At 43.6% G+C, this 13,340-nt stretch overlaps 1 long non-coding RNA gene and 1 pseudogene across 1 annotated transcript; both read left to right on the forward strand.

Moving 5' to 3' along the window:
• The first annotated feature begins 2,534 nt into the window (after positions 1–2,534).
• On the forward strand, positions 2,535–3,393 carry LOC103647017 (uncharacterized). The gene is made up of 2 exons (XR_002750023.2): positions 2,535–2,832; positions 2,944–3,393. It is a non-coding gene; the product is annotated as an uncharacterized lncRNA (long non-coding RNA).
• LOC103647018 (poly(U)-specific endoribonuclease pseudogene) lies at positions 4,369–5,172 on the forward strand (annotated as a pseudogene).

The following is a 13,340-nucleotide window of genomic DNA, read 5'->3' on the forward strand; positions in this document are numbered from 1 at the left end:
TTGGCAGAGACTGAATTCAAGACCTAAAGAGGGTTTCCCCTCAACTAATTTCACTAATGGCGCTCTAATACGCTGTGTCCACGGTGACAACGGGCACCACGAACAACCAAGCGCGTTCCCGGCGATCTAAGGGATCCTAGCTCAATTGAGTTGGTCGGGGAGTATCAGGGGCACACTAGAACGCTAAAACGGGAGAGCAAAGGATATGAGCGGACCTGAGACGCGTTGGCCATGGCTAGGTCAAACCGAGCGGTGTTCTTGAGTGATTTAGGGAAAATAAGAAATTGGAGCTCTCTGGTGAATAATTGGAGGCACGACTTGGTGGCTTGGTGCGTGATTACCCTACGGACCCGACGGTGCGCTCAATTTATAGAGTCTGTGAGTGGTGGCCGGTGAATTAGACGAAGACGCGCGGCGGTCGAAGAAACAGGAAGTTACTAGCGCGCGTGATTGGTGTCCTATTACCGTGGCAAGCTCCCCGGTGATGAACGGACGGCTAATGCGAGTCACGGCGATGCGGTGGATGTGCCAAGGCACGTGGAGCAAGGCCATGAAGCGGCTGTCTCTGGCGAACTCATCCGAATCCACCGTGGCTGGCTCGGGTACGGTGGTCGGAGTAATCTAGTGGCCGGAGCATATCCACGATGTGATATTTACTGACCCCCGGCGCTATCCAACTGATCTGAGCGCGAATCACGGCAGTGAAAGCACTAATCCGCGCGTAGCTCGTCGGCGGCGAGGGCACTGAGCTGGCGATCTGATCAGCGCACTGTACCATCTAGAACTTCTTCAGTCAGCTTGACAGTCGATGTTTAGGGCAGATTTTCTCCCAATTTTCCATGGCAACACAACCAATGCTCTGCAGCAAAGTTGTAGCCCTACAAACCATCTTTACTTTTGCTACAGTATCCCTAGTCAAATTCCCACTGGATCATGATTGAATTCGAGCCCTAAGTTCATGTAATTCCACTGTCAGTCTGAATTCGGATTCCAAGCAGTCTGACAGCCCATCCTTGGGTCTAATTATCTCCAAATTTCTTATGTAACCAAAGCTTAATCTCTATAGTAAAGTTGCTCCCCTTTTATAACTCTACAAACTTGATGTGGTGACCTAGGGCAAAATCTTCATAATTTGGAAGTTACAAAGCTTCAAAGTTGAGCCAATTTTCTGAATTTGAGACTTAACTCGTTAGGGTTTGAATGGTGCTTTTTGCAAATAAGTCCAATTCCCATCTTTTGACTTGGAAACCCTCAAATATGTGATCCACATGACTTTAGGTATCCTAATACCTCGGTTTTTGCACTTTAGCCCAAAAGTGCGCACATTTTGCAAATAACCCCCTAGGGTTTAAGTCTAGGGCTTTCTAGGGTTCTATTTAGGGTTTTTGGTGCTCTTAGGGTTTGGATATCCCTTAAATTCATTAATGGTGGTATTTTATGATCATTATTATCAAGTTTTGAAGTTTTCTCTTGTTTAGGCTTTGGTTACCCCTTTAAGCGCAATCTAGGGTTAAACACTGTACCCTAGGGTTTCACTTATGAAATGTCATATCAATACAACTTGTTTGAACTTTTGCCTAGTGAATGCATTCTAGGTGTGACAAACACATGATATGTCAATGCTTATGATGTTATGCTCAAATTTTAGTAACAGTAACACCAGGGGTGTTACAGTTGGTCTGTTATGGGTCTTTTTGGTAGATTTTTTCTGAGAATCTAGATTATTGGATAATCAAGCTATCACACGAATATGGATATTGTGAAATTTGCATGTGGAGGAACATGAAAGGGTTCTATACGGTTTATGGTTTAGGAAATAGCGGATTCTTCCCATCGCGACGATTCGATGGATTCTACATTCATGTTAATTCTCATGCGGAGCGTTTGGCTGCACAAGTTAATTCTGATGGCTAAAATCTGGTATGAAACTGAAACAAGCAGGGCTCGCGAAATATTGGCTAGCACCACTCGAGAAGTCGGTGGGTTTTTTCTTGATATAGGCTGCTCTTTCCTTCTTGAAAAGAGATAATTTTGATTATATTCGCACTCACCGTCCTTTGGTCGATCGTCTGTTCTGGTTCTTCATCGTCACGTGGTCGTCGTCATTCCAGCCCTTCGAGGTCAAGTGGACGACCGAAGAGAAATCAGCTAACGTACACTATTTTCAGAAATTGATTTTAGCCACTCAATAATTCAGGCATTAATCAATTACGAATATAATCATAATGTATTCTAAATTATAAGATATTTTATTAGATCGGTATCCAGACAAAATATATATCTAAGTGCATAGAAAAATATATCTTATATATCTTAGAGAATATATATCTTATATAAGGAAATATATATCTAAGACAATATATATATATATATATATATATATATATATATCTTAGAGAATCAAAATATCTTGTAATTTTAAAAGGAGTTAATGCTTTCTATCGATCGATCGGCCGGATGGAAAGCAATTAGCAGCTTATGAATCCATGCCTTTTTTTTGTGAATATGATTCGTATCAGCAAACGATCATTGCTTTCTTATTTGAAAGAGGGAGAGAGAGAGATAAATGAGGGACACACAAATGCATTCAGCGATTTAATTAGCAGTAGTAACGGTAAGAATCAATGGGCACTAAATATCCATCCACCAAAGAACCATATATATATACATCGAATTCACGCACCATGTGCATATACCAAAAACAAAAAGAAAGAAGAGTCCAAGCACAAGCACTACTACTATCATCATCATCTATGGCTTCATCATCCTGCTCCCCCGTCTTCAAGATCCTTATCGTCGTCGCTCTCGTCGCTGCTGCCCTTTCGTCCTACGGTATGTGCGCCCTTTCGTTCGTTGTCTTCAAGTAATGATCGTTATGTAACAGCGGATCGAGGATTGTTGTTGTGATTGTAACTGTTATATATGCATGGTATGTATATACAGGAGCGGCGGAGTACATCTGCATCCAGCCGTGCTGGGAGCTGCCGCACTGCGACGCCTGGTGCAGGGACGCCAAGTTCGCCAAGGGCGGCGACTGCGTCGACTTCGGCAGCGGCCTCACCTGCTGCTGCCGTCGGTAGCTAGGGTAGCTGCGCGCATGCACAGATGCAGGTGCCAGAGTGCCAGTGGAGAATGGAGCGTCGGTCTCTCTCTCGTCTCGATCGTGTAAGATAAATATATGGCAGATGATAATGCACAATACAAATAAACGGGAGAAGAAAAAAAATCCAAGGATCTCGCATGCGTTGTTTCCATACACGGCATGCCTGCCGAACGATTATGTTATTATAGTACTAGGTATGTGCCCGTGGGTTGCCACGTACGCACAATTACATAAAAACAAACATATATATCCTTGGCATCAATATACCACAAATCATTTGCACAACTGAATACCACCACAGTTATAGATAGACAAATCACACACTACAATCCACTGAATTTTTGTCGCCCCTTGCAACAATACAAAAGTTGTTTGATAAAATTATAGTGTGCAACGATTACATAGAAATAAACAACATATATATTCTCGACATCAATATATCAAAATCATTTGCATAAATGAATGCCACCACAAGTATAGGCAGACAGATCACACCCTACAATTCACCGGATTTTTTCCCTTCCCTTTGTGTCCAATGTAATACAACAATAATATAGGCTTGATATGGCAAGACACCTATGCGACCTGTGCGATGGCCGATCCGATCGATCAGATGGTCACCTTAGTCCAGAGAGCTCCATGGCTTCTACACCAAGCGAGCATTCATCCGCTGCAAAATCCATGTACTTTTGAAGTAGGAGCTCCGATGAGACGAACTCTGGCGTGTCCACGTTCTGCGACACCTCCCATCTCTTTGTGAGCCATTCTCCTTCTAGCATCCTGATCACCTCGAACATTCTAGGCCAGTGAGACAGGTGGTACTGACTCAACCCTGCTTATGGTTCGTTGTTTTCAGGGGCCAATAATCATGGCTATTTTTTTCCTATGATGCAAAAGCAGCATGATCTAATTTCTAAATAAGAATATGAAAAAGACAAGTATTTTTTAGAAGCATGTTGTAATGGCCTGTTTGGTTTGAGGAATAGAGTGGGCCATCGTTATCTCGCTCCTTCTTGTTTGGTCTGTGGGATATTCACTCCTTGAGACCGTTGCAGAATGTGATCTGTTAGTGTTAAAGATGCCACTTGTCGACTCTTCCCTCTTTGCTCATCTTTGAATGAGGAAACCAGAATATGAACCAAGTCAAGATAATTGCTCTGAAGTTTTATTTTAACTGTATCAATAGTCTGAAGTTGTGTCGTTCTGTTAGACCACACCAGTTTGAGCTTTATTGCGGCCTTGCTGGTGACAGATCTGACCAAACCAGGTGTAGATACACGGTTGCACCCCATTTGTTTCTTGTAAGACTGTTACTTTTACGTCCACATAAATCAATTGACACTCTAGTTGAATGGTGATAATTGCGTGTTCTAAAGCTTTCTTGTACTATCTAAACTCTGAATTCACGATATTGCATAATGCAGTCTGAAGCATGGAATGGATACAGAAAGCCACCATCAGAACAAAAGTACTCTGAGGATGTCGGTCATATCCACCAAGGACTCAATTTCGAGCCCACCAGGGAGGAGCTGGATAGCTTATCGAAAGCGTGTAGCCGACTTTGGGAGCTTGATATGAACCGTATCGTTCCTGGTAAGGACTACATAATCGACTGTGGCGAGGGGAAGAAAGTTTATCAGAAGGGTGATATGGCATCCGAAAGCTTGTTCAGCTGGCTAGGCGACGATGTGCTAAGAAAACCCACCTACTCACGTTTTTGCGCACTTCTGGATAACTATAACCCCCACCAGGATAAGCACGAAGAAATAGTTTTTGTTGAAGAGATCGCCAGAACATCGCTAATTAAGTACTTGCACCGGTACTTAGTGCAGAAGGGGGTTGTGCCTCAGGACTATGAGGACTTCAAGAAAATGCTGACATCCCTATGGTTTGATTTGTATGGAAGAGGTGGCAACTCTAGCTGCTCTACTGCCTTTGAGCATGTGTTTGTTGGTGAGATCAAAGGACCGGGACAAGGGGAAAGTGAGGTATCAGGCTTCCATAACTGGATTCAGGCAAGTTCTCGTGTTGTTAATGAAATCTAATTTCCTCATTTGAACACTAACAGGTATTCCATGACGAATTTGCAGTTTTACTTGGAAGAAGCCAAGGGAAATGTGGATTACCAAGGTTATATATTTCCAAGGCGCCGTGGTGAATCGATGATTATATTACTATGTAGCTAAGAATTGATGCAACGCTGCTGTGCATATGAAAAATGTTAGCTAAAATGTTCTACCCTGGTCTTGGCAGCCTGATTCAGAGATACAGCTGCTGATTGTTCAGTTTGAGTGGCATGGCGTGCTGAAATCAGTATCCAACACGTTGATTGGCGTCAGTCCTAAGTTCGAGGTTGCACTCTACACGTTGTGCTTTTTTGTTGGAGGGGAAGATAACCGCGTCGATATTGGCCCATACAGTGTGAACGTCAAGTGCTACCGATTGGGGAATAACAAAATTGGATCAACCTTTCCCATTGCAGAGAACTGATTATCTGGTGCTATGCTTCTACAGTTTTCCAAATCTTCAATTTCTTCGTTTTATAATCAATTACGTGAAGTTAACACTGTACTGTTCATGGTCAGCTGGTTACTTGTGCAAGAAAATGTAACATACTATTCAATTTGTTGTTGCCATCTCCAATCGTATTGCTACTTGCACTACTAAAAAGTTGATGACCGAGACTTTCATGTGTGAACGTATTTATGTTTGGGTTATGCTGATCTTACTATGTTTCACATTTACCAGAAGATACAGTTAGTGATCGCTTAATGATTTTTCCTGGTCTCACACTTCAGACTTGTTTTGGCCAGCTTGTTTGTTACATCCACAAATAGCTGCATGTCAGGTTACTTTAAAGTTTAAACCTTATAAGTATGAGTATTGGATGAAAGAACCTGTTTTTTTAATAATGTCTTAATCTTTGGTTGACTTTGCAGAGTCTGGGGCCATAAGGCCTTCGAATCTACAGAGAGAATGTCTAATGCCTCTCCACTATCATTTTATCTAAAAATTAGCATCAACCGATATATACTAGAAGAATGCATATAAACTTTATACCCCAATACAAACCCCCAATACACACAAGCATCCATGACATTAACACCATAGTTTGTTAGGAAAATTCAACAGAAACATGGTCGAAAAAATGAAATCAAAATGGTATGGGCAGGCTAAGAATAACCTAAATGGTATGGGCATGAACTCTGTACATAACAATACATGATAAAAAAATAACAATTCAGTTGATTCATGGTCGGAAAAAACCAAGGATTACAGAGTTCACGCACCTTAAGTGAGGAAATCAACCAGGACTGTGTGATCCAATCTGTAATCTGTAAGATAGACATTATCACCACTGTTTGAGACTGACAGAACACCCGAACATGCACGATAATATGACCAAGAAACAGTGACAGAATCTTTCAGTTGGTCTTGTATGATGAAATCTAAATGGTATGGACCGGTGAAGGAGAGGGTACCTTTTTATTTCATTAACAGATAAAGCAAAATAAAAAAGTAATGAGCAAATGAGCCTAGATCACATTTGTAACAGCTCAATCGGGAATATGCTATGTATGTAAAAGCACAGAAAAAACAAATCCCTGCAGTTAGAGAAAGCAAGCAAGAGGGGATGCAAAGGTTGAGTAAGGCTAACCAAGGGTTGTGCAGAGCCACAACACCTCCCAGTTCGCTGTTGGCGTTGCCGTCGCAGTGAAGAATCACCTTGCACCAACCACACCTATAGATAAAAATGAGTTATTCCAAGCATGAAGAAGCATACTAAAAAATCTATGCTTTGATATGTTACAGACTTCAACTGCCCTAAGAAGATGGAGCACAAGGTGGAAAATACCATTGTGTTTCACCAATTGCACACCATTGCAGATTACTCGAGTTGCATGAATATTTATGATATGTAACCAGTTGTATGAGCAAAATAGTTTGTGTACAAAATGTGTAGGACCAATATTTCTTTGATAAGTCCTATTAGTTGGTCCATAATCCTAAGCACCAGTGGCCACACCAGAACAAATCAAGTTACAGGGATCCTCCTCTTGACGCTAATTGAAAGCATGTCTCTTGTTCATTAAAAATAGAATATTTTGTTATCATCACTCATAATCCAATAACCCATCGACCCTTTCTATTTATGTAGGAACCAAAAAACAACAATGCATCACTTCAAATAATGATCAAAGCTGAGATGTAAGAAAAATAAAAACAGAATAGATAACATTCGTCACAACTGAGTATTCGGACAGTCTGTTCCTTTGCGCCAAAAATAAACAAAAAAACATTGATGTTTGTTCCTTTACTTAATGACATGCTATACTAAATTGCTATCCTAAAATCAATCAACAGTCATTATAAACAACTGAGTATTCGAATAGTCTATTCCTTTGCGCCAAAAATAAACAAAAAACATTGATGTTTGTTCCTTTACTTAATGACATGCTATACTAAATTGCTATCCTAAAATCAATCAACAGTCATTATAAACAGAAGAGGCAGAATAGATAGCATTCGTCACAACTGAGTATTCAGACAGTCTGTTCCTTTGCGCCAAAAATAAACAAAAAAACATTGATGTTTGTTCCTTTACTTAATGACATGCTATACTAAATTGCTATCCTAAAATCACTCAACAGTCATTATAAACAGAAGAGGCACGTTCAATAACTGAAACTTTACATGAATGATTTTAGCATGTATATTTTGGATTGATGAACTGCAGATCAAGAACACTATTTTTTTCTTACATGGAGCATTATGGTTGGTTGAAAGTAGCCCACAATGCAAGGTGATGGGAGAGATCCGCATGTGCCAAATACAGTCAAGGGAATGTAAAGCATGAGAATCCCAATTGACACAATCTGCGCGACTCTTTTTATGCCAATTCTTACCAGGTTGCAGATTCAGGTACATAAAATCTATGTTATAAAAAAAGTTATGGGTGCGAAGCCAAAATTGGTAAAGGAAGTTTGAACTTGGGTTTAAGGTAAAAGAAATACCAGTGGGGTCATCTTTCTAACCGCAAGGTCTCCATCAATCTACAAAATAAAAGGGTGTATCTGCTTATAATATCTTTTCTCAGAAGAACATAGAGTAATATACTACGCTGGAATATTCTTTCAATAAAAATACTACACTGGACTACTTTGGGGGAAATTATACATGGGCAGCTAGAGATATACCTGATGGATATGGCTGCAGAAGAGCATCAAAGTAGTTGTCAGCGCAACAAGAACAGAGATTTGAAACCCTATATCATATTGCTTAAGAAGGCCACCACTCTTTGCATGATTCTCCAAAGCTTCTTCTACTTCGATTACTTGGGTATTATATGATCTTCCGATAGTAACCTCAGCGCCTAGAATTGATCAAATAGATGCAACTCGGCTGTGATGACGTTGGGGATGACATGGAGTGGCCCATTGACGGCGGGGGGCACGTTGCCTATCTGGTTGTAGCTAAACACCCCGTGAGTGACGTTGAAGTACTCGGCGAACTTGAGGGGGGGTCTCGGTGTCCCTGTGGGAGATGTCGTTGAAGCCATAGTGGAGCTTGCCGTCGATGTGGCCACGGGATACCATGACCTTGATGGTGCGGGTGATGTTGATCTGGTCATAGTGGTAGGAGCCCTGCAGGTTGGGGCGTGCGACACTGGCCGTCAGGTTCCATCGGAACGACCTGGCCTGGTTGATGGACCAGGCCCAGTCGCCCAGCCGGCCGGCGGCTCGGTTATGTTGGGCGCCGGCGAGGCTCCGCTGGAGCCGGCGTAGCGGATGAGGGTGGAGGCGGACTTGGCGTCGTGGATGAACAGCGTGCAGGCCACCATGTAGTAGTCGTCGGGCGCCTAGTCAGCGTCGACCAGCACGGAGAGGCAGTGGACGACGTGCACGTCCAGCGAGTCGTACACGTCCTGCAAGGTGTGGGAGCCCTGTGCCGTTGTCGATGACAATGGCCGGGCGTGCGGCGGCGTCCATGGCTGGCAGGTCCGCCGAGTCCCCTCGGATCATGCCTCCGCTGCCGCCGATGTCGCCGGAGGGGCCAGAATGCGGGGCATCGGGGTCCGCTGCGATCGAGGCCTCGCTCCCCTGGGACGCCCGATTTGAGACGAGCCGAGGCGGGCGGTCGTGGGTGGCCGGCGGCAGGCTTGGGTCAGTCCAATTGATTAGGGATCGGAGGCGTGGCGAGCGGGTGTGCGGTGCGCGGCGCGTGGGTGTGGCGATGGGGAGGAGACCTCACGAGTTGATTTGGTTGACGGGGGAAGCCGGAAGGAAGGAACCAGCCAGCCGGGGCAGCAATCCGGGGCGGAGGACGCGCCTTGCATGGAGATCGGGCTGTCGCGGACGGATTCGCCTTCCATGGAGAGCGTGGGCGAGGATCGAGAGCTGGGGCGGCGATCTAGGCGAATTTCTGGGGAGCCGGGACGGTGATCTGGGGCGAGGCCGCGGGGATTGCGGGAGAGAGGAGAGTCGGGCGAGGAGAGTCGGGCGGGGGAAGGGCGTGGAGGCCGCGGAGCAGAGCGCGAGTTTGGGGGCGATGATGGCGGCGGCGGGACGTAGAATCGCTGGAATATCGCGACCGAGATCTGGTAGGCGTCCACACGGCTGCGGGGCGGCTACGGGTTGCGGGGCGGGGCGGCTACGGGTGGCAGAACATGGCAGTGTGGACGCCTACACTGCTAACATATAGAGTAGTAGAGATGAATTGCCGCGCAGCCTGTGTCGCCGACGACTACCTGATTCCATCCCGTGGCATCCCTTGCTACTGTCTTCTACTCTATCAGTCTATCTCATACAGCAGTGTCGAGTCGAGCGGAAGTTCCCTCTCGACGACACCAACATCTATATATCCTCTCTCCACCTATATATTTTTGGAACGATATCCTCTGACGTGAGGAGGACTCATTTTGACATGGGTCCCATGTGCGACAGGGTCCACGTGCAGTGGCCAAACTGCCCTCTACAGTACATGAGAGGAACCGTCCGTCTCCACCTCACCTCATGGGCGATGGTGGCTCCTTGACCGCAACGATTAGGCTATCTTCGATCATCCCCTGCTCAACTCTCAATATATTATCTATTATATTTTATTAATTTTACTACCTTCCCTAAAAGATCCTCTCCTTATATCGGGTGCATATATCCAACCATCCTTTCCCCCTATACCAACTACCATCCATTAATTTAATTTTTGTGTATTACATCCATATTTCGGTGACTTTCAATAATTGGAATTTCGGGTCACGCGTCCCATGGGCTTAGCCCTTGGCCGGTGGCCCTCAGCCTGACACATTATTGGTTAAACGTGTCGGACTCATTTCGGGCGGCCCGAAATTCACACAGAGCCCAAAATTCATATCAAAGCTTGAAATTCACATCAAACTCTGACATTCACATCAAAGCCCGAAATTCAAAACACAATTTAGTAGATGTTAACATTTCAAGCTTTATAATTAAAAAAACCAAAGAACACAAAACCAATGGGTGGTTGACACCTCATCTCCATGATTAAGCATGCAGCTAGCCAAATTGGAGCGGATGTTTTCCATGATTAGAAGCGGAAACCAAATAAATATGGGCCTTTTTATGCCTTTGAATGGGCCATTTCGTGCCTCAGGAAATGGGTTATGCTCGTGCCCGCCTGTGGGCCACAACCTCGGTCAAAGCACAACCCGATGCATAATTTCGGGTCGTGCCATGCTTTTTTCGTAGGCCAGCCCACCAGGCTCGGCTCAAAGGTACACCTTTACCGACTACCAATTTCGTCGTCCGTATGTACTTACATTCGTGAGGCAACTTATTTTGTCGTCGAACATTTCATCTTTCTTTCAGTTCAATAATACTTTTGCACATATGTTACTATATATATAGTTACCCCATGAGAAAGGATCTATTTCTTCACATTGTTCAGGCTGTCGAACTTATGAACCCATGGTTTACATGTCGTCCTAATGAAACTGGGAAGATGGGGCTATCATTGTTTCAAAAGTGCATAACCTGTGCATGTATACTAGCCTATGGTGTCCCTGCAGATGTCGTAGATGAATACGTTTGTATTTGCGAAGCTATTGCCATTGAAGCCCTTAACAAGTTTTGTGTTACTATAGTTTACATCTTTGAAGCACAGTACCTACATGCTCCTACCATGCAGGATGTCCAAAATCTTTTGTAGGTTAATGCATCACGAGGGTTCCCTAGGATGCTAGGGAGCATTGATTGTATGCACTAGGAGTGGCGGAACTGTCCTACTGCATGGAAGGGCATGTTCACGAGACGAGGGAAGCATCCCTCAATGATCCTAGAGGCCATTGCATCGAATGACCTTTGGTTTTGGCATGCATGGGGCCAACAATGGCATCAACGTTCTACATCGTTCACCCATATTCGCGACGCAAGTTCGTGGTGATGCTCCTCCTGTTGAATTTGTAGTGAATGGTAACCTTTAACAACATCGGTTACTAATTAGCAGATGGAATTTACCCTGATTGGCTAGCATTCTTCAAAATTGTCCGTGAACCTATCACTTAGAAAGATCACATGTTCGCTCAAATGCAAGAGTTAAGAAGGAAAGACATTGAGCGTGCATTTGGTGTTCTTCAGTCACATTGGGTTATTGTGTGTGGCCCTATTTCCGGACGGCAACACGAAAGCCTCAAGTACATCATGAAGGCTTGTATTATCATGCACAACATGGTAATAGACAACGAGCGAGGTATGAAACTATCCACGTTGTATGATAGCAACGACACAAACGTCGATCGATACCCAATAGGAACACAGGATCAAGCCACGTTCATTGCAGCACACCATCGTCTTTGAGATAGGGATGCTCATGCTATACTTAAACAAGATTTAATTGAGCATGTGTGGCATGTTTATGGAGAGCAGTAGATGACACACTATATCCATGTATGCATCACTATATCCATGTATGCCTCACTATGTCCATGTATGCCTAGATGTGTAATGTTCCCTGGTCCGTCCTCTTGAAATAAAGCATGGTTCCTTTCTTATGTCATGTTTTCAACACTCTGTAAAAGAATAACGATAGTATTAACTGCACTCATCAAGCAAATAACAGCACAACTCCAACCACACATTTATTCATGAAGAAACAAACTGCACTCAAATTTTCACACTTGCATACAAATGAAGTTCAACAATCATACAAAAGTTTAAAGTGAATACATAAAAGTGGAGAAGCTGCTGAAGTTTCTGACTCGTTAGAAAACTCACAACAATTCATTGTTTAGGGTTTAGGATACCTCTACATAATTTGAGCTAGCTTTAGTGCATAGTATGCCCTAAGTATGTGATTGCATTTGTCCAAATCCACTGCCATGATCCTCTCTTCTTCTTTGGATCGTTCACACTTTGCCACCCTCTCCTCTCTCTTTGCCTTAATGTCTAGTTCTTTTTCTAGCTACACAAGCTCATTGATGTCCTTACTGAGGCTCCCATCTATCTGAGCCCAATACTCCATCTTTTTTAGGGTCAACTCATACATTTTTGCAAGGAACTCACCACTGTCAGATGTTGTTGCTGATGATGCTTTCTTGTTGGCATATTTAGTGTTGTTCATGCCAAGTGGTCTTTTTTCCTCGAAGTAGTTAGAGCTGAAGAAATGCCTTCTTCAATGTCACACCCAGTTTTGGAAGGCAAACCGGATGTGAACCATGTACGTGCCAGGATCAGAAACTCACGTACACAGCGATTACATAATTGGACATCATCACACATTGCTCAACATAAATAGCAGAAATAGTACTTTATTACATCAAGATGTCCAAGACATCCACATAGTCATTAACTTAACGTAGTCATAATCATAATCAAAGTGAGGAATACGAAACATAGAGAATAAGGCCTTCACAGGCAGCTAACTGGGGGTTTGCCACTAAACACGACTAGAACTCATCGTAGTCCTAAAACTCTTCAAAGTCCTCCATGTTGCCTTCATCTCCTCCTGAGCACAGATTGCAATGGGGACAACCTAGGGTGGGGGTTTAAAGCAATTATGAGTACACATCAATGTACTCAGCAAATGTCTCGTTTGGTTAAGGTGGACTAGTTGTATGTGGGGTTAAGGTTAAAGCAGTTGCTTTTAGTTGGTCAGGTATTTATTACTAGTAGTAAGCGAGGTTTTAGTAATAAACAAGTTATTACCCAAAAGTACTCCCTCTAAGAGGAAATACTAGAAACCACAGTTATAATCATTATCAGTT

The sequence above is a fragment of the Zea mays genome, chromosome 2, assembly GCF_902167145.1.
Source record: "Zea mays cultivar B73 chromosome 2, Zm-B73-REFERENCE-NAM-5.0, whole genome shotgun sequence".
NCBI classification, from domain to species: domain Eukaryota; kingdom Viridiplantae; phylum Streptophyta; class Magnoliopsida; order Poales; family Poaceae; genus Zea; species Zea mays.